General features: G+C 42.0%; 1 protein-coding gene across 1 annotated transcript in view; it reads left to right on the forward strand.

The window, feature by feature from the left end:
- Ankfn1 (ankyrin repeat and fibronectin type III domain containing 1) overlaps nucleotides 1-19,843 on the forward strand; it is a 167,626-nt gene that overhangs the window by 49,869 nt on the left and 97,914 nt on the right. The gene's annotated exons all lie outside the window — the stretch shown is intronic.

Raw genomic sequence — 19,843 nt, forward strand, 5'->3', positions numbered from 1 at the left:
AAAGGATAAGGAGATGGTAAAATGGTATAGATCAGTGAAGGCCCCAGGATTGAGGTGGCCATGGGGCATAGTTTCATGGGATGGATGGGAGCTGGAGCAATGTAAATTCGACATGGAGAGAACAATGAGAACCACTATCCAAACAAGAAAATACCAGGACGATTAGAGAGAGTACTGGAACACTCAGATGGAACTCATAATAAATAGCAAGGCTCCTCTGAAACAGTCTTGAGTGAAACCACAGGTAGGGGGCAGAGCAGGGACTAAAATCATGGCCAAGGAGTTAAGAGTGCACGTGATGGATTCTGGAGAGCCACTGAGTCAGATAGGGACAAGATCACACATAGACCTCTGAAGGTCTGAAGTGTCGTTAGTGTGTATGCTCGATTGGGAGACATGGATTTTGAATAAGGAAATTCATGTGAAAGCTGTTCCGGAGCGATGGTGTGACTGCAGTGGCAGCTGTAACAAAGGAGAGGAGGAGTACAGAGGAGGAAGGCGGCACAGGTGTGAGGATGCTGGCCAGCTCTCACACGGCGTCTGCTCTTAGGACTGCTGATGTCACTAGGCAGTCCTCACAGCTGTCTTGGTGTGAGGATGCTGGCCAGCTCTCACACGGCACCTGCTCTTAGGACTGCTTATGTCACTAGGCGGTCCTCACAGCTGTCTTTGGAAGCAGCACTGACCATCCAAACCTTATAGCAGGGGATAATAGATCATAGATCATAGCTTGTATAAAGGCTCGCAACAGAGCTGGAGTCATTGTATTGTGTTCAGTCCTGAATGTGGGGGAAGGAAAGGAAAGGAATCAGTTTTTCTGATTCACAAAGACATGGGAAAATGCCCTGGTAAAAGTCTCCACACCTGGTCCAGGGTCAGGCCATAGATGACTCTGTGGGTTCAGGTCTCTACCACTCCCTCTACCTTGAAAAATGCCCACCTGAGGCACACACCTTCCTTTCTTCTTCCCAGGGTTGCTATTTAGGGATGCCTTCCACAGTCATCAATAGCTTTCTGAGTACTTGGAATTGTCCGGATAAGTTCACTCTATTCCTAACATCTTAGGTAAAAGAGGGTTGACTAGGTTTTCAGTATCAGAGAGAAGGCAACTTTAGAATACTAACAACTGCACACCTACGAAGCCACTCAGCACGGCGCCCCTCAGCCAACCACTGCAACAATTCTAAGCCCTCCTCTTGGTTGTCTCGCAGCTGGCAAGGCTGACATTCAGAGCCAGGGTGGGCAGGCAGCATCAGACACGGGCATGTTCTTTCTTTCTTTTTTCCTACCTCTCTCTAGCTCAGAATTTTGATGAAGAGTTTCATCAATGCTGCCCAACTTGACGTTTCCTGCTTACATTTGATTAGTGAGCTATCAGAAGCTAACTTAGCCAGCTATTTAATACTTGACCATAACCCCAGCAAATTCTGTCTGTATTCATACATGAGCACTTCTCTTGGGAAGCTTACTTTTGGGTGAGGTCGGAATAAAAGGTCGCCAGTGGGTTTTGTGAGTGACTGGAGAGGATTAATTAAGCATTATAAATAGAATTGTCTGTTGCATTGTGGAGCAGGCTTCCTTGTGTTAATTTCTAAGGACATAAATGGAGCCCTTACCCCGATCGTTCTGAAGGGTTATTTAAAGCAGTTGGCAGCCTACTGTGTTCGCAGACACAGACAGACAGTTTTAATTCAGAGGTTGAAGTAATTATGTAATTGTGGAAATATTAGGGAAATCACCCTGAGACAAAGACAATTATTTGCTTTGCTTTTATGAAAAAAGAAAAAGAAGAAAGGGCAACAACTGAGGAATCCACAGAATGAAGTAGCAGTCATCTAACTGTGAGAGGAAAGCTTAACCCTGCAGGATTTGGGGTTTGCTCCAGAACTTCTAGGCTCAGTAAAACCTCAAGCCTATCTTGACAACTGAATGTTTTCCCCTTCACTCTTAGGCCAATGTGTATTCCGGGGTGGGAGTTGCGGGGTGTGGGATCTGGATCCTTCTGTCTCCCATCTGCTTACATTAATCAGCATGGTTTTGAAGAATCTGTGGATACACAACAATCTTCTGAAGAGCACTCTTTGGAGGCCTTCTTCAGACTCCAGAGACAAGTACCAGGCCAACTGCCATCACAACTCTGGAGAGTAAAAGTGTCCATTACAGCTTAAAACTCAGGAAACAGTTTTCAGTGAAACCCACTGGGGTCTGCATTTTCACCAACTGCTGTAAGATGGGGCTATTTCTAGGTGTTTCCTCCTTAGATGCAAAGGGCCTGTGCACTTTCCATCTCATCTCACCGATTTCTATGGCTTACAAAGAACAGCTGATGTTATTTCTGATGCTCTATGCTCTGATGCTCTGGACCATTGCCAGAACTGTGTTTCAATTTTCTCCTCATAGCCTTGGGTAACCTGCCTGAACCTCTCATTTGCAGATTATATGTGATTTCTCTGCGGGCCTGAAGCAGGGCATATTTTCAAAAGTAATTTTTCTGCTCCTTATGGGGCTGAGGTTGGAGGGGGCAGATGGCAGGCTTTATCTTGTAACAGGTGGAACACAGCCTTTGACTTATAGTCAGGGGATAAAATATTTTATCTCTTTTTTTAAGAAAGTTTGAAATGGTAACACCTTGTGGCTTGCTGACTACAAGATGCTGCAGTAGACACTACAGTGTGTGAACACACCATGCTTCTGAATATGCCCTTCCCTGCCTCTCTTCCTCCTTGTTCCTTGACAAATAGCAACCACATCCTAGGGCTATACTCCTGTAATCCCAGCACTAGGGAGATGGAGGCAAGAGCATCAGATTTCCACGGCAGCCTGGGCTACACAATGAGTTCAAGGCCAGCCTAGGATACACAGTGAGAGCCTGTCTCAAAATATCAAGGTGTGTGGACATAGCTCAGTTGGAGGGTGCTTGCCTGATAGGCCCAAGACTCTGGGTTCAGTGTGCAGCACAGAAAAAATAATTTTAATGTCCGATTCTTGTCACTGGGAATTGCTTAGCAGTTCAGCTCTACATTTGGTCACGTTCTTTTAAACAAACAAACAAGCAAACAAAGCCTTTCTTCTTGCAGAGATCGCCAGCACCATTCAGGTCCTGGTATCATATCTGCTGGTACCTCTGACAATCACCAGTTCAGGTCTTTTCTCAGGAAAAGAGGAAATCAGAGAACTTCAGGGAGATGTCTGTGGGCAGCTAAACTTCCAGGAGGGAGTTCCACCATTTGGTCATGGAAATTTTCAGCTGAGAGTGTCGGCTGGATCATAACACAATGACCAAGGCATCTTTCCACCAGAATAGAGAAAACCCTGACATCACGGGCCACAACATGCATTGTTCGGGCGTTCAGTTGTTTTTACTTTTATATCCTGTAGTTTCAGGATGTTTGTCTAACAAGAAAAGAGACATTGCATTAAAAACTACAATTGCTTTCCATATTTAATTAATTGAGGAACTAATTAAATCGAAGAGCATAATACAGCTATCCTCATTGCTAGAATGAAGTGCCCGAATATCAGGAAGCAGAAAGTTTTCTAACTTGATTTGGACTGTTTGGACTCAGAGAGAAGGCAATGAGACCAAAGGTTCACAGATGAAAGCAACAGAGGGACAGAAAATGGTATATCCAGAAGACCCCAGACTCAGGGGATCAGTTTTATTTTTTTAAACACATAGAACAAAATGCACAAATGTACTGAGCGACTAAATGTATGGTGGGGGCAATCAAGCAAGCCCAGGGAGACTGAGAGGGTGGGGCAGTGGGCACGCAGAGAGCAGCTCTGTGCGAGAGCCCGTGTCTGAGCTGCTAAAGTTCAAGTTTCCTCATGCTGCTGAGTAGTCAGGATCCAGTCCATTTATTCTCCAACAATCCTACAAACCTATGTCAATCAGCGGGAGAATAATTATATATAATTATTCTCCTGCTGATAGACATAGGTTTTTGTTGGTTTGTGTGTGTGTGTGTGTGTGTGTGTGTGTGTGTATTTGTCCGTGTATGTTCATACACACCTACAGCATACATGTGGAGATCAATCAGTATCTTACAGGAGTCAGTTCTCTCCTCATGTTGTATAGGACCCAGGGATCCAACTCAGGTTATCAGGCTTAGCAGCAAGACCCTTTACCCATCGAGCCAACCCCATAGGTTGTTTCTAACTTTTTTCTTTGATACCATGTTACAATCCTGATTTTTCACATGTGCCTCTAACCTATCTATTTAAAATATTTTTTTCTGGAATGGTTAACTAGAAGAAGGATCTACACATTTATGCGCTCTGTCATTGATCTGTCTACAACTGTGCTAATACCATCGAGTAATTTTGCAGTACATTTTAATATCTGATAGGGAAAGTTCCTCCTAGGTAATCTTTTTCAAAATTTCTTTGTCGGTCACACACATTTCTCTTCCAAATGAATTTTAGAACTGGCTTGTCAAATTCAATTTTTTAAAATTTCCAGGTCTTCTGGTAGCTAACAACTGTCCATAACTCCAGTTCCAGGGGATCCGACGGCCTCTTCTGTCCTCCTTGGGCATTGCATAACATGTGTGCACTTACCTACATGCAGGCAATACACGCATACACATAAAAAAAATAAATAAATTTCCTGGGCTTATATTATATCCCTAATATGGAGAGTCTTCCCATCCGTGACCATGCTTTTCTAATCAAGTTAAATTTTTATGTGTTCAGGACAGTTTAATCATTTTCTTTCTGTGGATCTTCTATGCATCACTTTTGGGTTTCATGCCCAATGCATTTTAAAATGTTTGTGGTTATTATGAGTGAACTTTCAAGATTTTCTCTAGCTGGTTGTTGTGGGTTAATAAGAGAATATTGCTGATTTTTAAATTTTTAATTAGCTGCTTTATTACAATCTCTAGCTCTTTTTTTTCAGTACATAGGTATCTCATAATATTCTTTGACTTATCAAATATTCAAGAACTATAATTTTGTCTCTTCCTTCCTAATATTTTCCTTTCTTTATTTTTGAGCTCAGATCAGTGACAAGCATCAGTTCTAGTTCTCCTATGTATTGAAAAGTGGCTGACAGCACTAATGCTTTTCTCCTGTGTCTGCTTTTGACAAATTGCATCTAATACTGTACCATTCAGCACAAAGTCCACTTCAAAGGGCTGGAGAGGTGGCTCAGCAGTTTAGAGCACTGGCTGCTCTTGCAGAGGATCCAGGTTCAGTTCCCAGCACCCACATGGCAGCTAACAACTGTCCATAACTCCAGTTCCAGGGGATCCAATGCCCGCTTCTGACCTCTGCAGGCATTGTGCACTTATATATATGTAGGCAGTACACACTCATACACATAAAATTAAAATAATTAAACAGTTTTTAAAATGTTAAAAATAAAAGTCCACTGCAAGTTTCTGGTAGATACTCTTGATCAAATTAAGGGAGTTTTATTTTATTTTTAGCTTGCTAAGATTTTTGTTTTGGTTTACCTAAGAAAAGGATGTTGAATTATATCACAGTTTTTCTATACCTTTCCTAGAAAATCTTCTGTTCAACTGGAGTGTGAAAGCTAGTGTAGTATTGTATATGGTACATTCGTGTAACGTCTAAACTTCTATAGCTTTTGCACCTTCGGTTTTTCAAAAGTGTGTATTTGTGCCTTTTCTCTAAGAATTGTTTTTTGAACTTGGCTATTTTATTGGTTTGTCTATTTATAAAATCTAATTTTTTTGCTTATTTTCTATCTTATTAATTTTCATTCACATACTTTTAATTATAACTTTTACTGTGAAAGATTAGAGAATATACAGTTCTGAAATTGATTGGTGCTTTCTCTAGCCTAAAATATGACCATGTTCATTTTCTTGACACTTGCTCAAGTGAAAGACATTAGTAGTTCACATTGGTTCAAAGTTTGTAACATGTTCACAGTTTCTGTGTTACTGAGTCCTGTGTGCTTTTAAGAGAAGAAAGGGGAGATGTAGACCACGAGAAAGCCACACTCTGGGGTCATAGGCACAGGCTCTGAAACCCAAGTACCACATTCCAGGTGTTTGACCTTTGTCACATTACTTAAAACCTCTCTTTTCTCATTTTATGGATTAAAAAAAATGTTAGAGGCTTTTCTTTTGTGTATGTATGTGATATGCATGCATGTATGTTCACATATGTGTGGGTATACATGTGTGTGCAGGCAGAGGCCAGGGGCTGGCGTCAGGTGTCTTTCTTAATTGCGCTCCATTCTATTTACTGAGGCATGGCATCTCCCTGAACCCAGAGCTTGCTGATTCAGGTAGTCTAACTAGCCACCTTAGCTCCGAAGGGCTGGGATTATAGGAGGGTTGCTACACCCACCCAGCTTTTATGTGGGCTCTGGAGATCTGAACTCTGGTCTTTACCATTATGAGGCAAGCACTTTATCCCCTCTGTCATCTCCCCTCAGCCCTATTTTTCTTTCTAGGCTTATTGTTTCTTTCCTAGTTTTTTTTTCTCAATTTGAAAACTTGATTTATTTGTTTATTAAGTTTTTTTAATATATGGACTGTTATATCTTTGGGGGATTTTTTTTTAAATCTTGCTTGTAGCTGACAAACATTGTATGTACAGACTCTGCTGGATAAGAGGTGTGAATTTTAGATGTCTGGCCTTGGAGGGAGGCCTTTCTGGCTTACTCCATGTCATCTGCCTCAGTGTCCACTGGGTAATTATAGCACCTGCTGTGTTTCTGTCTATCTGCTGTATCTTCTACCTTCCTTTCCATCCTCTCCATGGTATTTGAAACACATATGCCTCTCATAAACCACATGTAGTTAAGTTAGTTATTCAGTCTGAGAATCTATTTTATTTTTAATTACATATATTTGTGGGGGGTGGTGCACGTGCCACAGCATGTTTGTGGAGGTCAGAGGATGACTTGTGGGAGTTGGTTCTCTCCTTCTACCACATGAGTCCCGGGATCAAACTCAGGTCATCAGGCTTGGCAGCAAGCACCTTACCTGCCAAGCCATTTCGCTCCCTCCTCGATCTCTTCTTATTTATGCTTTTAAATTTTCTTATCCAAAGTGATATGAAAATAGTATTTGGGAAAGAATTACTTAAATGCTTATAATGGTAAAAAAAAAAAAAGAAGAGTTGTTTTCTCTGTCTTTCCCATCCTTTCTCAGCTCTAAGTGCTTTAGAATTTCCTTAGCTCTGACGGTTACTGCTGTTTAATTCATGTGCACTAGGGCTGTCTCTCGACTATCTACCCTTGTTTATGCAACTATAACTAGGACAAAAGAATTCCCATGGGAACCATGCTCGTCTGAACTCCCAGATTCTCTCACTGTAGTTATGTTTCTGTCTTTAGTGAAATCAACAGTGCTATACTGTTCTGAACAGAAGAGTTTGAAGCTGCAAATCAAACTAGAAGCCTTTGCCGTTGCTGTGTGCTCCTGCAGCTCTGCGTGCTTTAGTTCCCCTCTTGCATGCCCCACCATTATATTCTCAGTTCCTTTCAGATGATCCTCTCCTCCTTTCCCAAGAGCAGTACTTACTTTCTCTGCTTCCGGTTCAGGATGTAATAACAAATTAAAACTACAGTAGAATATTGTTACATGCCCATTGAAGTATTTCAAAAATTGATGGTAATGACACCAAATCCTGGTGAGGACTTGGAGAAATCCAGACCCTTTGGGTGTGAATGTAAAAGGGCGCCACCACTTTGCAAAACAGTGGAGCGACTTCTTTAAAGGTTAAATATGGAGCTGCCGTCTACCCTATGGCTTGTGCTCCTGAACATTTATCCCAGTAGGGTGAGAGCTTATATTCCTATAAAACCCTGTGCACAAGTGTTTATAGCAGCTTTATGAATAACAGTCAAGGACTGGAAAGAAGCCAGTTGTCCTTCAACTGGTGAGGAGTTGGCCATACTGCAACCTATCCTTACCATGAACTACATAGACCAAACCTGAGCAGTAAAAAGCACTCTGTTCACACAGCAACCTGGATGAGTCTTAACAGAGTGTTAGACTAAATGGAAAAGCTAATCCTGAAAGACTGCGTAGCTACAACTCCACTTACATAACACTTGAGATGGCAAGACTGTTGAGATAAAAATCTTACTGTGGCTGCCGGGAGGAGATGATGGGGAAGGACATGACCTGTGTGGCTCCCAGGCTCGTATTCCTGCCAGCCAGCGTATTGAGAAAAGGGGTAGGTGGGGACGAATGTGCACGTGGTGTCTTGATCCAGTTTCCCAGTCCCTTCTTGTTGCCCAGCCTGAATGCTGAGAAACCATGAGCGAGCACTAATGTGCTTAAGCCAACACTTGTGAAAGCCCATCTGCTATTTCAGAAACTGTGTCACTTACCTAGAGACAAACATGAAACTGAGTTTTATATCAGTGGTGAAGGATTATTCCTGACACTGATTTCTTCTCCTTCCTGTTGTGTTTGGGAAATCATAGACTTATAGTGTAACAAGGAAAGTTTTAAAATATGTGAGTTTTTCCTTAAAGTATGAATTCCTTGAAAACAGAAATCTTGTCTTTCCCATTGTCTTTCCTCCTTACCTGCTACCTTGAGACAGCTCTTTCTGTTCTTAAATCAGCTCCTCCTTCCACAGGACCTTTGCACAAGATTCTCCCTGTACCTGAAGCATTGTCCTTCCAACTCACCTGCCACCTGACTCTTCAAGCTGTTATTAAAATTCATCAAAAATGAGTTTTCTAAGAATTCACTATCCATCAGGCCCTATAACTTGTAATGCTATAAATTGTAAACATGATTCATAGACTATGATAAATTATCGATTCATAAATAATTCATTCACTGCTCCTTCAAAGTAACGTTTACAGCTTGCAAACATCTATTTATTTTGTTTTATTTTTTAATATTTTGTTTATTATTTTTATTTTATGTGTATGAATGTATTGCCTGCATGTATGTAAGTGCACCCATGTTGTGTAATGCCCATGGAGGTCAGAAGACGGTGTGAGATCCCCTGGAACTGGAGTTCTAGACAGTTGTTAGCTGACATGTGGTGCTAGGAATCAAAACAAGGTCCTTTGCAAGAGCAGTCAGTGTTCTTAACCACTGAGCAATCTCTCCAGGTTGTTGTTTGATATTTTAATGTTTAAACATATTATAATTATTATAGATGCTTATTCTCAGAGTCTTTCTTATCTAATATAGCTAATAAAAGCAGTTCTGAAATTTAACATGGACATTGCGATTGTTTCTTGAAGAAAATATTTCAGAGAACCCTGAGAATATTTAACTCGGGAATTCCCAAACTAGGGGGCACATTAGGGCCCCTGGAGAGCCACCAAGTCTGAGTCTTTGCAGGGTGCCTTTCTGAGAGCAATGAGATGCTTCTACTGGGCAGTGAGGGTGAGAGCATGGATCATACCTAATACCATCCCTCCCACCAGACTGTAAGCATCATGTAAGCCGGGACTTGGTGCTCGTTTGTTCATTTGGCACAGAGCTCAAAATATACTCAAAAGTTCTCAATTACATCATGGAAAATACAGTGCTGCCTATTCTGTGGCCTGTTGAACTCTAGGCAATAGAGCTATAACCACAAAGAGAAAAAAAAATCATGCCTGTAAAGTTTACATTTCATGAAGAAATAACATAAATCAAGGACCTAGTGTGCCATGTTTAATGACTCTATACATTAACTTCCTATTCTGACAACAAATCTATAAGTGATATTACTATCTTTCAATTACGATTGAGAAAACTTAAGTGCAGGGAGGTTAAGAAATCTATCCATGGTCACATGATAAGGAGGTGGCTTCCTGGGGTTTAGAATCACGTAGGAGATAAACCCTCTGGGTGTGTCTATGAAGGTGTTTCCAGGGAGGTTTAAGGGAGGTGGGAAGACCTACCCTGAATGTGGAAAGGAAGCACCATCCCATGGGTGCGGTGCTAGACTGAATAAAAAAGAGACAGCTAGCTAAGCAATAGCACTGATTTCTCTCTGCTTCCTGACTGTGGACACAATGTGACCAGCTGCCCCCTGTTCTTCCTGCTCCTCCTGCCACCATGCCTTCCCACCATGATGGACTGTACCTTCAAAGTGGGAACCCAGAGAAACCTTCCTTAAGTTGCTTTTTTCAGCTACTTTGTCACAGCAATGAGAAAAGTAACTAATACAGTGACAGACAGAGAAGTGGCCCTGGGAAAGACTGCTTGCAGACCCATGCTCTCACTACACAATCCTGGGCTAGGAAATGGCTCTGGATGGTTTAACAAACAAATGTATCAGTCCCTGACTCCCCAGAACCTTGGAAGGTGTCTGGTTCCTAGAGACAAGACCCTGTCCAGTATAAATCCTTTATTTTCTACTCTACCTCCTTGTGTTCCTTAGTGTCTACTGTCCTGAGCTTGGATGGCTCTGCACACCAGAAGCCCCCCTCAGGAGGACAGCCTTCACCCTTGTAAATGGGGAGCTTTTAAAATATTTTATTTATTATTTGTATTTTATGTGTATGAGTGTATTGCCTGAATGCATGTGAGTGCACCCGTGTCGTGCAAACAGGGAGCTTTTAATCCTTACCGCTCCCGTGCTTCATTTGAGAATCAGGGTGGCTGAGTCAAGGATAAAATAAATGCATTGTGGATACAGAGAACACATTATAGGATTCCTAGTCATCCCCAAACATTCAATATAGTATGGAAAAACTTAATAACCAACCAAAATAAATAAACAACTGTTACGGTGACTTACAGTCTGGCCATGAGGCAGACTCTGGGTCTGCCCTGCTTTCTCAGTCTTGAGACATTCTCCCAATTCTTCCACCACAAGATGTGGGTCCAGGATTCATGTCAGATGTCAGAGGAACCCTACTAGAGAAAAATTGTCTTCCTATTTCCTGATTATCCACTGTACGCTCGGCAATGTGCTGAGCCCTTTCCTATGCAAAAACTTCCTCATAACTTTTTCTTTCCTTCCAAGTTCCAGCCAGCAGCTCTTCAAATATCTGAAGATGCTGCCCCCTCCATCCCACTCCTCCCTTTGATCATTTTGTTCCAGGCTTCACATAGCTCTGTTCCATTCGTGCATCCAAGACCAGTCCTCATCGCAGGTTTTCCTCACAGGGAACCTTTCTAGACTATGATTTTCTCCTATTTATGGGACTCTAACTTGGACAAACTCTTCTATCACAGTCAGAATTGAAGAAATAGGCAGGACAGACTCTTTGGATGCTTGCTTACAGCACCCTCTGAAGAATCCACCTAAGACGCTTCTGACAATACTACCACAGGAAGGGGTTCAGCATTAGCTCAGACCTGCTCTTATCAACCTCCAAGCCTCCCTACCTTCCTAGTAGACCCCTTGTCATCCTTCAGCACTTTGCACTGGGAACTGTCTCTTCAGAAAGCTTTCCCTCTATGCCTGCTTTCACTGGCCACATTAGGCAGCACCCCCTCCATCTGTGTGCCTGGCTGTATGAGTAACTTGGGTGCAAAAGAAAAAAAAAATGGTGTCTTGGGCTGGGGAGACGACTCGGTGAGTAAAGCACGTGTCAGACAAGCTTGAGGACATGAGTTTGGATCCTCAGAAGCCATGTAAAGTCAGGCGTGGTAGTATACATCTGTGATCCCAGCACTCCTACAGCAAGATGGGAGAAGGAGACAGGAAGAGCTTCCAGAAGCTCCCAGGCCAGCTAAGCTGGGGTACACAATGGCAAACAAGAAGAAATCCTTTCTCACACACAGTGAAAAGTGAGGATCAACACTCAACTGATCTAAGCTCTGGATGAGAAGGAACTAGGAACTCAGAAGTTCTGTGTAAAAACAGGAGGAAAATACCAGAAGGAGCCTTATTATTTAGTAGGCCTGTGGACAGTCTCTAGCTAGGTCCTGTGGGCACAAGGAAGATGCTTCTCACTGGCCTGTGGCCAATCACTCCACACATTTGAAGTTACCATTACCAGACACGTTTCTGATCACCACAGACACAACAGTGAGCAAGATCAGTTCAGTCCCTTCCCTAACAGGCTTGTGCTCCAGCTATACATTGACTTACAGCACTTAGGTACCCTTCCTTCACCAGTAGAGAAATAGGTACTTGTCCATCTAGGTACTTTGCAATGTGTACAGTACCCAACAACAAGAAAGGCATTCTGCTTGTTCACAACTCTGGGGTTATGGAGAAACAAAGCTCACCAACAAAACAATTTATTTTTGCAATATAAAGAAAATGGAAGTGTATAACTGACCCATAGCATTGAACTGCAGTTTCAAACTGGCTTTGTCCAAAGCTGGCTTTCACTGAGCCCTCATCACTTCCCTTTCTCCTATAAGAAGTCCCCAGCTTTCATGGCCCCGCATGGTGGCTCCTGCCTTTAATCCCAGCACTTGGGAGGCAGAGGCAGGAGTATCTTTGTGAGTTTGAGGCCAACCTGGTCTACATAGTGAGTTCCAGGACAGCTAGGGCTACAGGGAGACCCTGTCTCGAAAAGACAAAAAAAAAAAAAAAAAAAAAAAAAAAAAAGTCCCTAGCTTTCTTCTGGGGACCCACAGTCTTCATCATTGGCTTCATCCTACACACTGCTGGCTCCCCCAAGACCAGTGTTTTCAATGAAGTCTGAAAAGGTGGTCACCCCACTGACCAAGCAGAGCAGTTTAGTCTCCTTCCTCTTCTCCCACACTGCTGTGGAAACAGAGCCAAGATGCTTCTTGGCAGAGAGGTCAGCCCACCAGACAGTGCTTCCTTGCCATGCAACTGTGAGATTCCTCCCCACATTTCCTTCTGGGGCAAAGTCCTCCCGCCAATGGGAATTTAACAGCCCAACAGGGTACAGTGATGTGCCAAGCCTCCCCACCCCGCAAGCAGCCCATCGCCACCTCCTGCAGCCATCCCCACCCTGGACTGAGCAGACTACAACCCTTACCCCCCCCCCCCCCCCCCCGGGAGCCTGGCAGTTGCTGAGCTCAGACGCCTCCAGGGCTGGTGACTTTCCAGTGACCACGGGCTCAGGTCTCCACTCCAGGCAGACGACGCCAACTGAAGCCTGGCTTTGTCCACGACTGCCCACCTGGACACCCAGCTGGCACTACAGACGCTGAGCCACTTTCTCGGCCACCTTCTCCCCACAGACATTTTTCTCTTGAGTCCTTTCTTGGCCACATCCCTTTGCAGCATTATAGTTTGTCAATAGCCCGCGACTGCTTTCTAGAATTTCTCTGCAGGAGAAAGTGTGTTTTTCTAAGAAATAGGTGTTCTAGCCTAGAGCCTAATTTCATGTGAGGGCTCAAAATTGAAACAAAAATAATCATTCTCAAGTCTGGGAGCTGAGGGGGCCTCTCTATACCCTAAAGAGTGCTTCTTTTTGGGAGGTGGGAGGCAGGGGTGGTCCTTTGTGTTATTTTAATTTTTAAAAATCCAATTATAAAAATAATGTAGGTTCCTTAGATCAGCCAGGTCCAGGAAGAAACAAAAGCTGTACTCAGCTTGAATCCTGAATAAATTTTAAGGAAGAATTCCCAAGGAGGTGAGCAGGGTTTGTGGGTGAACAAGGAACATGGTGGCTCACAGGACTAGCTACACTGGGAAAGTGGGACTTGGAGAAGACAAGACTGGAGCTGCAAAGGAAAAGAGGCCCTGGCTGAGCCAAGTGGATGCCCAGGGGCAAAGGCGTCTGAGGACACATCTGTGTGGAGGGTGAGGGTGAAGGCTGTGTCGATCCAAGTTCCAAGTGCCACAGCCTAATAGATCTTGAATTTTCTCCAGGAGCCATGTTAGTTTTCCCATCATCCTCTTCACACTTTAAATTCGCCTTTATCCACATGCTAATTGCTTACCACTGCTTTTCCCTCTAGAGCTATTCTCTCTCAGTGAAGGAAAGGATTGTGCCTATGTAGTTCATCCTTACAAACCTAATGGGTGGAGGGCTGGAGAGATGGCTCAGCAGTTAAGAGCACTAGCTGCTCTTATAGAGAACCATATTTAGGTTCCTAGGATATATGTTTGAGGGCTCACAACCACCCAGAACTCCAGCCTCAGATCTGACACCCTCTTCTGGCCTCCTGGGGCACCCACCCTTACGGGTACATACCCACACAAAGACACACACACACACACACACACACACACACATTTACATAATTAAAAATAAAATAAATCTTTAAAAAATGAATCCAGTGAGTAGCATGGGGCCTAACACATGATTATTTGTTGAATGAATGCATTTACACCTTTTTTTTCTGGCCCTGGAGGTGCTTACTAACATGGAGATGATTCATTTCTATAAAATATACCCAATATTTTCCTGCTTTTCCTCTTTATTAAACCAAGTGGAAAGATCTGTCTCTGACTTCAGACTCAGCCCTGACATCTTAGCAGCTGTATGATTTTGGTGACAGAAGTCACAACTTCTCTAAACTTTGATTTGCTTATCTGTAAGGCAAACAGTTTATGGTAATTCTATGATTTCATGATTTAGTCTCTTTTCTCAAGCCTGTATCAAACTAAAGCTGATGATCTTATATAGACAGAACTCAATAGCACATAGTTAATCTGTATGCTATGGAATTAAGCAACTTCTCTGATAAAGAGACACATTCAGAGAAAACAAGATAGTCTGACAACCTCAACCATGAACTGTCAGAGACATGGAACTCACAGGCCAGCCATAACTCTCTTGTCCTCTAGCTTTGTGGACTTGGTGATCATCTCATCCTGTCAGAGTCTCAGTTTCTTCATACATAAAATAAGAAAGATAGAACTTGATTCAGCCACCCTGTATCATGTTATAATGATCAAGACAAATGCGATAATATAAACAAATTGCTCCATAAAGTACAACGTACTATGTAAGTTTAAGATGATGCCATCAGGGGCTGGAGAGATGGCTCAGTGGTTAAAAGCACTGGCTGTTCTTCCAGAGATTTGGTTCCCAGCTCTCACACAGCAGCTAACAATCATCCCTAACTCCAGTTCCAAGAGATCTGACACTCTCTTCTGGCCTTTACCAGCATTGCATGCATGTGATGCACTTAACATACATGCAGGCAAAACACTCATATACATAAAATAAAAATAAATAAATCAAAAAAAGTTTACTGTTAATCTAACATGAGGTCATGATATCAACACATTATAAAGTCAAAATAAATAAGCATTGTAGTGCTAGTATATAATAGACTAATGAATCAGAGAGGAACATCAGTGGGTTGTTCCAAACATAGCATTTCAGAATAAGAAAAAAGTGGTATCACCTGTAAACAGGGAAATATGCAGCTCAGTAAGGCTAGTGGGTTGTCATCTGAAAATAATTGAAGCTAGGTTTGTATCAAATAGGTTATTAATATGGTAAGTTTAAAAGGGACCAGAAATTTCAGCATAAAAATAAAATCATACAAGTTCTAGAAGAAAACATTAGAGAAATTCATTATAGCTAGATAAACCATGGTTCAAAATCTAAAATAAATTCAACTTGAAAAAACAAAAAAATTCAGGAAAACATCTATAAGCAAAGTTTTTAAGACAAATTTTATACAGTAGACAGACTCATTTTTCAAATCTATAAACATCTCTTAAAACTGATACATGATAGATATACTTTTGTTTGTTTATTTGTTTGTTTGTTTGTTTGTTTGAGACAGGATTTCCCTGTAACCTCAGCTGGCCTGGAGCTCACTTTGTAGACCAGGCTGGCCTTGATCTCACAGAGATCCACTTGCCTCTGCCACCCAAGTGTTAGAACCAAAGGCATGTGCCATGACACTCACCTTGAAATCTATATTTTTTTAAATGAGAAAAAGAGAGCTCACACACAAGAAAGCACAGATGGTTCCTAAGCATATAAAAATATCAAGGCTGGCACAGTGGAGTACATGTGCATTCCTAGACACTAAGGAGGCTAAGACAAAAGGATCACTTGAACCTGATCATCCAGGGCTGCCTGAGCAAGAGCAGAAGATACCAAAAGGAGGAAAATTCAAGCTTCCCTATTCTAAAAGAAATAGAATTTACGACTACCAAGATACCACTTTTATCATTGTACATATCAGAAAATTCCAAGTTTGAGCTGGGGAGATAGTTCAGCTGGTAACCTGCTTGCCACAGAAGCATGAGGACCCGTGTTCTACACCCAGAACCTGTATTAAAACCAACCAAACAAACAAACAAAAAACAGGTATAGTTGGGAGTTTGTGAATCCCAAAGCAGAGAGGGGCACTGGAGGGTCCCAGGGGCTTGATGCCATCCAGCCTTGCCTACTTGGAAAGTCTCAGGCCAGTGAGAGGCACTGTCTCAAGAAACAAAGTGGATGTCTCTTGAGATGACACCTGAGGTTGGCCTCTGGCCTCCACATGCATATGCACATATGTGTACCTCTGCAAAAATGAACATGCACACACACACACACACACACACACACTTCAAATGTTTAATGCACATTCCAAAATTAGACTCAAGAGACAGTCAATGTCATATGTTTCTAGTGAAGTGTTTATGTTTATAACCCCTAGGGAGGGCAGCTTGGCAATACCTATAAATTACAAATGCAAATAACTTCTGAAAAGAATTCTAATTCAGGAATTTATCTTATAAGCACACCTAGAGATATAAACAATGACATATCCACAAGAATTGTTTGTAAAAATAAAAATGATCACATGTGGTTTGTGAATAAAACATAGGCTTCATTTCTACCTAGATCTAGTTAACCATATACAGCCAGACAAAGCACTATTTAAAACCAGAAGGTGAGAATGCATTATGGACAAGTACAGAAGTGTCATCTCAGGGTTTGGATCTTGATGTTTCCCCAGAGGCTCATGGGTTAAAGGTTTTATCTCATCTGTGGGACTACTGGGAATGCTGGGTCATTAGGAGGTGGCTCTCTTGGAAGGTTTGAGGGGAAGTACCCTAGAGGGAATACAGTGGTCCTGGCCCTGCTTGCTGCCTTTCCTTTCCTAGCCACCATAAAATACCCAGCCTCTTCTGTCATGTGCTCCCCACCAAGATATACTGTACCAACATGGGCACAAAGCAACAAGACCAAAAAAACATGGACTGAAAATTCTAGAATGATGAGCCGAAACAAACCATTTTTCCTTATAAGTTATTTACTTCAGGTATTTTGCCATAGCAATTCAAAGCTGACTAACAGATCTCCAAGGTATAACGTTTAAAATAAACCTAAAAAAAAAAAAAAAAAAAAAAGGTTGGGAGTGGGGGCTGGAAACAGTGGCACTATGCCTGTAATCCCAGAACTTATGAATAGAGATAGGAGGATCATGAAGTAGAGATAGGAGGATCAGACGATCAAGGTCATCTTTGGATATATATTGAACTGAAGGCCAGCCTGGGCTACATGAGACATTGTTTTAAAAAATACAACAAAAGGGTTTGATGTATTTAAATATGCTCATTGTGTAAAATGAGGGGAGAGACTGACATTTTTATTTGTTTGACTGCTTACTCTGAAAAATGTGTAAGACAGTGATGGTGAGCGCCTGTCATGCTTGGATAAGTCTGAGACCTGGAAAGATGACAGACAAATTTGAAGGATGCTGTCTATCATTTTTTGGTTGTTGAGTCACATTCAAAACACTTAATAAAAGGATCTAAATAAAAATAAAATTCGTGGGAGCCAGAGAAAAACCAAGCAAGGCAAGAGAGGAAAAAGAAATGGGGAAAGTCACATCAGAGGCTTCAGTCATAAAGGGACAGTCCTTGGGGCTCACACAGGGGCAGTCCAAAAGGCAAAGCCACTCAGAGACACTTCTCAGCCCACGTCCAATGCCAAATATGTGCCTGAAAGGAAAGACAAGAAAATTTTCTGTAAATTTCCAGTGTCTCTCCTGTTTGGACAAACAGCAAATAGAGTACAGGAGGCCAGCATGGACAAGTTAGCTCACGTCTTTAAGGGTGAAAGAAAATAAAAATGTTGGTGTCATTTCTCTGACCATAGGGGGTGAATTTCATGGAGCAGGCTCCCATACTAAATGAAATAATAAATTTCTCCAAAGGAGTCTTTCGTTGTGCTTATTTAAGCTATCAGGAAAGTGAAGCGTCTTAAATGACAAGAGTGTTTACATATTTAATTTTTGTGTAACATTAGAACCATAAAAGCTCTCTCTTTAAGATGGGGAATATATGACACATGCAGTTAATTTCCACATTAAATTATTGAATGAAAAATACACACATTATCCATTGCGACTCTGGGATTAGGTCAGGTCAAATTTTATTGCTTTTGGCCAAGGGCTTTTGTAAGACTTACAAGGCTGAGAGCAGGTACAGTGTGATCTTTGGTATAAGTTATAGAGTTAGAGTGAGGTTCTGAGTGGGAAAATGCTTAGCATTTCAGAGGTAATTTCATGAAGGTCGTCATGAGACCAGCACAACACTGTGTTGATTTAACGGGAACTTTATAAGATCGCTTTAGCTCTGGTTTCTGAAACTGCCAAGGTTTCTGTAGCCTCCTGATAATAAATAGCCAACCTTCTGCTACATTGATCTGGAATGGATGCTAATTTGAAATCATCCCAAGAAGTTTCTGGCATGGGATGAGGTTAATACAGCAAGGGAAAGGAGAGAGAAAAACATGGACAATTCTCTAGCTCAGGAGTCCCAAAAATAAATATTTTGTGAGCAAAGGTCTCTTATAGTATCTCTCTTCAAATCTGAACATGAGCATAAAACCCAAAAAGGTTTTGATTCTTCTGGCAAAGTAAACAAAATCAGTGTGTCTGGTAAAATGCAGTCTGTCGACCAGGGTATTTTGAATAAAGTGCTGTTCCTTAGACTGATTTAAGATAGGAATGTCGAAGTGATAGAAATTATCCTAGGAATTTTTTAAATTAATTAATTGTCTTATGTGTACGAGTGTTTTGCCTGTATGTATATAAGTGTACCTGTGCATTCAATGCCCACAGAGAACAGAAGAGGACGTTGGATCCCCCAGAACTAGAGTTTCAGATGGCTGTTAGCCACCATGTAGGTGCTGGGAACCGAACCCAGGTCTCCTGTAAGAACAGTCAATGTTCTTAACCACTGAGCCATATCTCCAGCCCCGATCCTAGGAATTTTTGGTGAGCCCTTACTACGTGCAGACCAAATGCCTTATGTGTATTATCTCATGTAATCCTCTCAATAAGCCTATGAGGTAGGATCTAGTCTCACCTCCATTTTGTCAGATGAAGAAATTGAGGCTCGGTGAAATTAAGAAGTTACCTGTCTAACCAACAGCTAGTAAGCAGTGAATATATGTTCCAAAGAGCACACTCGTAATATCACTCTACATGCCTAGCAATGTAAAACATGTTTAGACTCTTCTGTGCTGAGCCAGAGTTCACTAATCAGAAATAAACTGTGCTTGATTATGACTTTTTTTTTTTTTCGGTCTTTTTTGAGACAGGGTCTCCCTGTAGCCCCAACTGGCCTGGAACTCACTATGTAGACCAGGCTTGGCCTCAAACTCACAGAGATCCACTTGCCTCTGCCTCCCTTCAAGTGCTGGGATTAAAGGCGTGTACCACCATCCCCAGAAGGGGAAGGAGAGGTGGTTCAGCCTGTAAGAGGCCTAGAGTTTGGTCCCCAGAGCTTATGTAAGTGACTGGTGGGCATGATGGCCCACTTGTAAGTAGAGGACAGGGGATTCCCAAAGCAAGTTAGCTAGTGAGGCAGGCTAGCTCTGGATTTGATTGAAAGACCCTCCCTCAAAAGAAGACAGAAGAGCAGTAGAGGAAAATTGCTGACATTGATCCCATCTTCCGTGTACACCCTCACAAGTACATGTGCCTACAAACATATGAACATGCACACACACTCATACCCATATACATGAACAGAAGAAGAAAGAAAAATCATCTAAAAACCTAACCAGTTTGAATAATTCAGGAGAAACCAACCACTCCCATCTCAGAAT

Source organism: Nannospalax galili, unplaced genomic scaffold, assembly GCF_000622305.1.
Source record: "Nannospalax galili isolate Female #2095 unplaced genomic scaffold, S.galili_v1.0 scaffold95, whole genome shotgun sequence".
Taxonomy (NCBI): Eukaryota; Metazoa; Chordata; class Mammalia; order Rodentia; family Spalacidae; genus Nannospalax; species Nannospalax galili.